The 10,008-nt window shown below is 49.6% G+C and overlaps 1 long non-coding RNA gene across 1 annotated transcript in view; it reads right to left on the bottom strand.

The window, feature by feature from the left end:
- Positions 1-3,000: 3,000 nt before the first annotated feature.
- Positions 3,001-10,008, bottom strand: part of LOC102003985 — an 18,767-nt gene continuing 11,759 nt past the window's right edge. Inside the window, exons 2-4 of the long non-coding RNA XR_261082.2 lie at positions 4,128-4,617; positions 3,919-4,021; positions 3,001-3,292 (exon numbers count right to left, since the gene is read on the bottom strand). This is a non-coding gene — a long non-coding RNA (uncharacterized LOC102003985). The remainder of the gene's footprint in view (positions 3,293-3,918; positions 4,022-4,127; positions 4,618-10,008) is intronic.

The following is a 10,008-nucleotide window of genomic DNA, read 5'->3' as shown; positions in this document are numbered from 1 at the left end:
TTAACCTTCTAAAGTTCTCAAATTAACACAATAAACAATATCCCAGAAGAGTAAGGGCGTGTCCTTTTTACCCCAAGAGGCAGAACTGCTGAGTCACTTAGCCAAACCTCTAGACTCCCCAAGTTGGCACAATGTATTAACCATAACAGGATGCCGGACCTTTCTGGATGACCTACAGTAACCTGGAGCTCACTGGAGCTTCACAAGTAGGGCCTGCATCCCATATATCCAATCATAACAGAGTGAATGAAGGGAAAGGAACTGAGTGATAGATACAGCCAACAGGACTCAGCATCCTGTCCATCATGTGTCAATCATGCTCTGGAAGCCACAGTTAGAGGCATCCCACAGTTTGTTTGTTTGTTGAAACAGGGTCTCACTGTGTAGTTCAAACTGACCTTGAACTCACTATGTTATTCAGGCTGGCCTTGAACTTGCCTCAATCCTTCTGCCTCAGCCTCCCAAGTGGTGGGATTGCAACATTTTCAGTTCTTAAAGCTAATGCTAGCTGGGCGTGGTGGTGCATATCTGTGATCCCAGTACTCGGGAGGCTGAGGCAGCAGGATCGCTGGGAGTTCAGGACCAGCCTCAGCTAGATTGTGAGACCCTATCTCAAAAAACAAAAGACCAAGGGGCTGGGGATTTAGCTCAGTGGCATAGCACCTGCCTGGCAAGCGCAAAGTTGTGAGTTTGATTCCCGGTACCAGAAAAAAAAACAAAAAACAAAGAAGACCAGAACCTAATGCTTCATTGCTTGTGCCAATTTCCTTTCCATTATCAAGAGCCCACTCACTCTGCGAATGCGGTCATCTGAGTTAAAAGTATGCTGCTTTTTCCTTACCGCCGTGCACCGCATCTCATTCTTCGTTCGCTGCATACGAGAACCTAGCGGCCCATCGGAGCATCTGGTTCCACATGTGCTCCCCAGGAGATGCAGGCTAGCTGAAAAGAGCCTCTGTGACCCACCTGGTTTAAATAGCCTTGGTCTCGGTAATCACATCATCAGATAGAGAGAGAAAGAGAGAGAGAAAGGAGGGAGGGGAGGAGGCGGTGAGGGAGACAGAGGAAGTATCGCAACATTGCAGAACACAGGCCTCAGAGGGCGTGGGTCCTTTGCAGCTCAGCCCATTCCTAAGCCGGCTGCCTTTCCCCGTCTCATCTCACCGCCATTCGTTCAAACAAACTGCAGCCCAGTTTGAGGATCAGTCGTTTGTATTAGTTTTATCAGGAAACTGTGTGCAACTTGCACTCGTGTTTCACAAGGTTCATCATGGGCTTTTCCTCCTATGTATTTGTGTTAATAATGCAGGAGAGAATAATAATGTGGGATGGAGCAAGTTAAATGAAATGCCATGACCTTTACTCTAAATTATCACTTTGTCCTGCAAAAAGGCATTTTCAAACGGCATTGATTTTTTCTGTTCTAATAAAGTTCTTTAGGAGCGTCACACAGAGAGCTCACCTGCCCCCTTGCCTCCTCCTCTGTAATCTTCAGCCCTGTCCTGTGGGGTGGTGGCCACCCCAGGAGCTCAGTGCCCTATAAGGCGACTCACCGCGGCCACCATGGCTTCGGCATGTGGCCACGCTCCACAGTGAGGGTCTGAGGGCCTCTCCCAGGAAGCCCAGGCCTCGGACTCCGGACAGGGAGCCACAGGACAGCTGCGTCTAGAAGTCTGCTCCGACGATGGGGCCTGAGAGGGTGGTCCAGCAAGAACACAGGTCCCCCTCAGCAGTAACTATGTTCACAGGAAACTGGGAATCCCCAGGTCCCCGAAGTCTGTGTGTGAAATACCTCTGAAAACGCCCTATGTCAGAGTAATGGGAGGCTGAAACATAATCATCGTTCTTAAGATAGCCACAAATAATTTTTTTTTGCCTTTTTTGAGACAGTGTCTTGCTATGCAGTTCAGGCTGGCCTTGAGCTCACTTTGTAGCCCAGGCTGGTCTCGAACTCGAAACGATCCTCCTGCCTTAGCCTCCTGAGTGCTGGGATTACAGGTGTGTTCCACCACGCCTGGCCACAAATAATAATTCACTTTATTTTCTTGAGTTGTTTTTTTTTTTAAAGACAAGGTCTTGCTATGCAGTTCAGGCTGGATTTGAACTCACTGTTTAGTCCAGGCTGGCTGTAAACTCACAGTGATCCTCCTGCCTCAGCCTCCCGGCTGCTAGGATTATAGGCGTGTGCCACCATGCCCGGCAACAATTCTCTTTGACAGGGCTTCCATGTGTCATGCTCTGTGTGTAGTATGCATCTTTGTGGAGATAGATCAATAAATATAAATACACACACATATATACATATCTTTATATATATTTAGTGAGATCTCAAACCTATAAGATGGATATTGTTATTCCCACTTTGGAGACAGGAAACTGAAGCCCAGGGAAGTTAAGTAACTTACACAGGGTCACACAGCAGGCTAAGGAGTGGAGCTAGTTTTGGAAACCTAACAGCCTGTCTTGGAAGGGAGGAGCGGGGACAGGGATGTAAAAGGAACTAGGATGTGTTATGTACGTGTCCCAACTCCGCATGATGAATGTCACCACTGCGTACTGCAAACATGGACTAATAAAAACAGAAGTTAAAAAGGCAACAAAAAGTCTGTGTCCAGTGCTCAAACACTGCACTAGCAAGCTTCGCTCTCCTTGCACGTTAGATCAAGAGACAGACATTTACATGTTCCAGTTCAGACGTCCAATGAGTAGCTTAGAGAGGTTGACTTTAGCCCTTACTCCAACATTTTGGTCAATACATTCTGTGCTTCTTTTGAAAAAAAATTTATCAAATTGAAATATCACTTCTTTATGCTATGTAACCTACCTTACGCAGTTATTATGATAGGTGTTGATACTACGTGTTTGAAAGAACACATACAAATGTAAAGTACACCTGTTTTTTTTATTTATTTTTGGCTTTTGAGACAGGGTTTTGCTATGGAGCCCAGGCAGGCCTGGAACTCACAGAAGTCCTCCTGCCTCAGCCCGCCAAGTGCTGAGATTACAGGCATCTGCCACCATGCCCGGCCATTATTATTTTAAAGCAGCAGCACACCTTGTCTCCTTCCTTACGTGGGGTCAAGGTCTAGATTTATAATCTTTTTTGTTTTTTGACTGATATTCCTATTCAATAAGCAGGGAGCATCTCCTAGCAACCCAGCAGGTGCTCGGCACGGCTGGCTTCAGAGGGCAGAACCCAGGCAGGGCCCCGCTCCCTTAGGTGCATGGTCTGCAGGGAAGACGTGCGTCAGGTTCACAAGCGCGCGAGTCTGGGTCAGACCTGCAGCTCCATCTGCAAGGACGTAAGCGTGTCATTAGGAAGGAGGACAAGGAGTGGGTGTGGCGCGGGGATCGGAAGTGTGGGGGAAGGGTGTGAAGGAGGAGGGGCGGGGGTAGCTCAGGTCTGGTCACACTGGACCCCGGCTTTGAACTTCATCCCAAGTGCAGTGGGACATTGCGGGGAGGTTACTGCCGGGCCGGTGCAATCAGAGTTGACAGTGTTTCCAAAAGTGACATCAGCCCTGGCCCAGGACGTCTGGGGTGCAGTGAAGAGGTGAGGACTACAGGACAGGGCCAGAGCAGCGAGCCATGGCACTGGAGGGCCTGGAAGCCAGGGAGTGTTGGGGGCCGCTGACCTGAGAAGCAGGACATGAGGAAGGCCTGACTTCTCCGGTCCGTGCTGTGATCACGAAAGCGGGTGGTGGCGACGGAGTGGAGGACAATGATCCCTCAGTGGGACCACTCAGGACACACCTGAAGCGGGGTGTGGTGGTGCACACCCATCATCCCAGCGCTTGAGAGGCTGAGGCAGGAGGATCGCTGCAAGTTCCAGGCCAGTGTGGACTACATAGTGAGTTCAAGGCCTGCCTGAACTACAAAGTGAGACCCTGTCTCAAAAAAAGAAACAAAAATACACACCTGGCCAGGCATGGTGATGCCCACCTGGAACCCAGCAGTCTGAGAGATCGAAGCACGAGGACGTCAAGTTGGAGCTCAATACAGGCAACTTACTTAGCGAGCCCTGTCTCAAAACAAAAAATAAAAAAGGGCTGGGGAGCATAGCTCAGTTGAAAGGCCTGGGTTCAATCACCCCCTGCACACACACACACACACACACACACACACACCTGGATCCATACTCTGAGACTGGAAAGCATTTCGTCCTTGCCCTCCATCCCACGAGCGAGGACCTGCCCAGGCATGTCTGAAACGCTGTTGCTCATTGTTTCGGAGCAGGGGAGCAACGGGCAGTTTGTTTTTGTCTTTTTGAGACAGGGTCTAGCTATGCAGTTCAGGCTGGTCTCGAACTCGCAAGGATCCTCCTGCCCCAGCCTCCAAGTGCTGGGATAACAGGCGTGCGCCACCACGCCCGGAGGCGACAGGCGTTTTGGAAGTTAGCTGGATGGGCAGCAGGAGACCGAAAGGCTAGGACCGCGGGACTAGAGGGACTCGAGCGTGAGGGTTTGTGCAGCGCTGCCCCCTGCTGGTAAGTTCTGGGAGGAAACCGGGAAGCCGTGCTCTTGCTGCGCGTGCAGCTGTTTTTACCAACACACATTTTCACTTTCTGAAGTATCTCTTCAGGGTCTGGGCTCCGAACGTCCTCCCAGCTGAGGCACTCTGTAAATAACGCACGGCTGATGTTACCAAATAATGAAAATACGGAGTGTGAAGAGTCCAAAGAGCAATTTATCTACAATTGTGGGGTGTTTTTTTTAAAAAGTTCTTTTAGAGAAGTATTGATAACACACGTGTAATATGATGCACAGATTTTAACGTCACAGCTAGATGACATTTTAGAACTGTTCAAACCCATTCATTACAAATGTAATCACCATTGCTGAAGTGGCGCACACTTGTAATCCCAGCACTTTGGAGGCTGAGGCAGGAGGATATCTGTGAGCTCGAGCCCAGCCTGCACTACATAGCAAGACCCTGACTCAGAAAAAAGAAAAAAGTAATCATTACCCCGATTAAAATACAGAATTTTCCAGGAGCCCAGGAACTTTCTTGCCCACTCACCACCAATTCCACTGTCCTAACAATATTTTTAGCTCGAGCTTGAACATCAGCAAACAGAAGCATGCACTACACACTCACACAATCTTCCTTACCCGTACTGTATGTCACAATAGGTTTTCAGTTCTGTTTTATGTTTAATTTTTTGCAGTTCTAGCGACTAACTCCAGTCTTTGGCCCTGAGTTACATCCCCAGCCCTCTTTTATTTTTGATTTTGAGACAGTACGTCACTAAGTTGCCCAGGCTGGGCCCACCCAAAATTTTGAATTCTCCTGCCTCAGCCACTGACAGAGCTGGGGTCACAGGTGTGTACCACCACACTGGACTGCAGTAGTTCATTCTCTTAAGAATCATGTTTAATGTGCCAGCAATATTTGCCTATTCTATTTCTAAGGGAATCTGAGTTATTTCCAGTTTATGACTTTTATGCCTCTGTGACCATCCCGCTACCTGTCTTCTGCTGCTTGTGTGTGTGCATGTGCCTGTGTGTGTGCACATGTGTGCATATATGTGCATGCACAGTGATGTAGTGAGTCTATAAATAGGCATGGAATTGCCAGGACACCTTCGGTAGATACTGCAGAGGTTCTCCAGGAGACACCCTGATTCCATCTGTTCTGTATGTTTGCTAACAGTAGTGTTTCCTTTTGCTATAGGTTTTGTTTTGTTTGTATCTTCTCCTTGTAGCCAAGCAAGAGGGTAGTCAAGAGCACCCCTCGGGGACTCTGATCTGAGCCCTTGGGGAGTTTCTGTGGTATGGAGATGAGAGCCAAACCCAGTTCTAAACAATTCTCCAGGCCAAATCCCAGCGCTCAGGAGGCTGAGGCAGGAGGATCACTGCCAGTTCGAGACCAGCCTCGGCTACAAAGTGAGTTCAAGTCCAGCCTGAACTGCATAGTGAAACCTTATCTCAAAAAGAAAAAAAAAAAAAAAAAAAAAAAAAATTCTCCAGGCCAAAGTAGCTGGTGAAGGGGGAGAGAAAGCGTGACCTGCAGCCTCTCTGCAGGACAGAGCTGCAGCTTCTTCAGAAGCCCCTACCGCTTCCTTCCGGTCCCACGGGACCCTCCCCTGGAAAAGCCAGAGGATCCCAGCAGAACGGTGGCGCGAGGGGCAAGGAGTAGCGCAAGGGGCAGCAGAGGCCGGGGGTCGCCGGGGCGGGGGGGAAAAAAATCACCCGAGAGCCCAGCTCAGGAGCCCCCAAGGGCTCCAGGACGGGCCAGCCTGGGCGCTCCTTTCCCCAGAGGTCACCCAGAGGGGCGCTTTCCCGCTGTCCCAGAGAAGGATCCAGGACAAGGTGTGAGGGCTGCGGAGGAGGGGACACAGCGAGGAAGGGGCCAGGCAGGCCGAGATGGGCAGCGCGGGAAGGGTCCCGCTGGAGGCGAGCACGAGCCACCCTCCAGACACCCTGGAACGTTCCCACCACCATAGTGTCCCTGAACCCACCCCGACCCCTGTTCCCGGCAGAACTGCGATTTCCTTAATGGCAACCCCGGCACCCAGTCATCCTTCTGTTTTCCCCCGAGGCATTCTACCCCTGAGCAAATCCTGCCTCCTCTGCTGAACAGCTCTCTGGGGTTGTTGATGGTGTGTTTAGCTCTCTGCAGATGGAACCAAGAGCCTATCACACCGAGCTACACGCATAGCCCTCTTTTATTTTTTAATTTTTTTTTTTTTTTTTTGAGACAAGGTTCCCCTATGTAGTTCAGGCTGGCCTTGAGCTGATGATGATCCTCCTGCCTCAGCCTCCCAAGTGCTGGGACTACAGGTGTGCACCACCATGCTGGCCTTAATTTTTAAAATTTTTAGACAGGCTAAGTTGCTTAGGCTGGGCCTGAAATTGTGATCCTCCTGCCTCAGCCTCCTAACGCTTGGATTACAGGCATGTGCCACCATGCCTGGCTATGCTGTGTTATAAGAGTGTGGTCAAGTATGCTCTTGATGTGTGTGCACTTGTGATTCTGGAATTGTTCATAGTCGGCTAGCTTCGGGAAGGTCAGAATTAGTCTGGAAGTTTTTTAAGTTTACAAAAGAAGCTTCTTTGTAGGCACTTAAACCACTACCAGCTACTTCCTCAAACTAAAGATCAAGACATAAGAACAGAACTAATAATTCATCAAAGTGCAGTGACTGTGGTCGTCACTGTTCACATTTCAGACAATGTAACACAAAGGCACAGCTGTGAGGGTGGCCACGAGGCCCCCAGACCATAGCCTGCAGGACCGAGGCCTGTGTACCTGTGCCTGCCACCTGCCCAAGCATCTGCCCCTCCAGGAGGAAGACGGGAGGTCTCAGCATCAGCAAGATGGCGGAGCTAGTGGGCTCAAGCAACTCTCTTGCCTCAGCCTTCTTAGTAGCTGGGACTGTGGGTATATTTCACTGTACCTGACCAGAACCATCAATTTGAACAACTCTGTGTGTGTGAAAACACCTTTCCAAGAGCTAGGGAAACAGGTGAGTGATTACAGCACCTGGGTATAGCAAAGAAATAAAACACACAGCAAAGAGGGCAGGGAGGGCACTTTGACTTTTCCGCGTCACCCTCCCCAAACCCAGGCAGCACTGTGTGGAAAGTGAGACCCACGGAAGTGAGTGCCAGACTTTGCGCAAAACTCCAGCCCCACAGGAAACACGGGAGCAGCTGGGCCTGCCCTGTCCCAGACTCCAGCTCGGCGTCTGAGGGCCTGCCTGCGTCTGATTGATTTCACTTAACAGTACAGTCTCGAGGTGCACCCATTTTCCCACACGACTCATTTATCCTCTTTTTTTTTTTTTTTGGTCTTTTTGAGACGGTCTTGCTATGCTCTTCAGGCTGGCCTTGAGCAAAAGTTTTTGATTGGGTCTTTTGTAGTCCAGGCTAGTCTTGAACTTGCAACGATCCTCCTGCCTCAGCCTTCTGAGTGCTGGGATTACAGACATGCTCCACCATGCCTGGCAAGTTTATCCTTTTTTATGGCACCATAGTACTCCATTGTGTATAAATGCCACATTTTCTTTAGCCATTTATCTATTGATGGACATACAGGCTGTCTCTAAGATTTAGCTATTATGAGTTGTGGGAATGCACATATCACTATAATATGACACCTTTGTTTTGGGAAGAGACCTAGAAAGAGAACAGCCAAGTTTAATGGAATTTCTGGTTTTAGTTTTTTGAGGAATCTCCATATTGATCTCTATAGTGGTTGTACTAGTTTACATTTCCACCCACAGTGTAGAAGCAACTCCGCCACAGCCTTGCCTGTATTCATTATTATTTGACTTTCTTTCTTTCTTTCTCTTTCTTTTGTTTTTTCTTTATGTTTTTGTTTTTTTTGAGATAGGGTCTTGCTATGTAGTTCAGGCTGGCCTTGAACTCATCATAGCCCAAACTGGCCTCAAACGTCAAGTGAACCTCCTGCCTCAGCCTCCTGAGTGCTAGGATTACAGGTGTGTATGAACTACTGCACCTGGCCCAGGTGCCCAGTTTTTGACTGGGTCTTTTGCAGCACCGGGGACTGACAAGGGCTTCACACATGCTAGGCAACCACTGTAGTGCTGTACCACATGACCAGCCCCTACTCTTTTGTTTTTGTAACCGGGTCTCATTATGTAGCTCAGGCTGACCTCAAACTCAAGAGCCTCTTGCCTCAGCCTCCTGACTTATAGAATTACAGGCGTGCACCACCATGCCCATCCCCAGACCTTTTTATTTTGAGGCACGATCTTGCTGAATTGCCCAAGCTGGTTTTGAACTCATGGCCTACCCACCTTAGCTTCCCAATAGCTGGGATTACAAGCATGCACCATCATGCCCAGCGTGGGGGTTTGTTTTTTGTTTTTCTTTTTTCTTTTTTTTTTTTTTTCTGAGACAGGGTCTTGCTTTGCAGTTCAGGCTGGGCTTGAGCTCACTTTGTAGCCCAAGCTGGCCTCAAACTCAAAGCGATCTTCCTGCCTCAGCCTCCTGAGTGCTGGTATTACAGATGTATGCCACCATACCCTGCTTTTTTATATATATATGTATAAATTATCTTGGATATATATGTTTACTTTTATATAGAAGTGATATGCATTTTATTATAGTGTAAAATCTATTCCACAACTTATAATAAAATTTACAGCATATTACATCAGCAAGCCTCACGATAAAACATTAAACTTGAAAATAGACAAAAATCAAAAGTAAGTACCTGAGATTAGGAAGCAGCATAGATGACAAAGTTTCAAAACTTACTTAGGGTGTCTTTCGTATTTTATCTAGAAGCCTAGGGGAGCTCTAGGCTTAAAATCGGATCGAATAGGATACACTATTACCGTGTGGTTTGTATTGTGCAAGGTAAAGGGGCCTTGACAAAAGTAAGTCCCAGGAGAGGGACAGGGCCGCGTCCTCTGAGCCCCTCGCGGCGCCCCGCTGCTGCTTGGCCCAATGTGCTCCCTGGGCTCCAGCGTCTTGCTGCTGGGGGCCGCGGCGGGACTGGGCCCCGAGGCACAGGGCCGCAGGTGGCGCTGCAGAGCCTTGAAGAAAGTGCGGCAAGGGTTGGGGAAATAGCTCAGTGGCATAAGCACCTGCCTGGCAAGCGCAAGGTTGTGCGTTCGATCCCCGGTACCGAAAAAAAAAAAAAAAAAAAATCTTCGAGGCTGGGGATTTAGCTCAGCGGCACAGCGCCTGCCTGGCAAGCGCAAGGTCGTTCGATTCCCGATACCGGAAAAAAAAAAAAAAGAAAAAAAGTGCGGCAATTTCCCTTCCGACTCTGCCGGAGACCCGGGCGCTGGTTCCCACGGGCGCCGCGCAGGGCACAAGCTGGAGGGCCCGCAGCAGGACCCAGGCCCTCCGCCTTGCGCCTGCGCCCCTGGCGGGGGCACTGCTTCCTCAGCAGCAGCGCTGGAACTGGGCATCCCGGTCCCGGTGTCCCCTCCCGCGGATCTCACCCCGCCGCGGCTCCGTGCCCCGGAACCGGGTGGCTGACCGCGCAGGACTGCCGGTCCCGGGTGGGCCGGGCAGCGGCTCCTGGCTC

This window comes from Chinchilla lanigera, unplaced genomic scaffold (genome assembly GCF_000276665.1).
Source record: "Chinchilla lanigera isolate Chin_1 unplaced genomic scaffold, ChiLan1.0 scaffold00023, whole genome shotgun sequence".
Classification (NCBI taxonomy): domain Eukaryota; kingdom Metazoa; phylum Chordata; class Mammalia; order Rodentia; family Chinchillidae; genus Chinchilla; species Chinchilla lanigera.
Note: the sequence above shows the minus strand (reverse complement) of the source record. Positions and strands in the feature narration are given on the sequence as shown.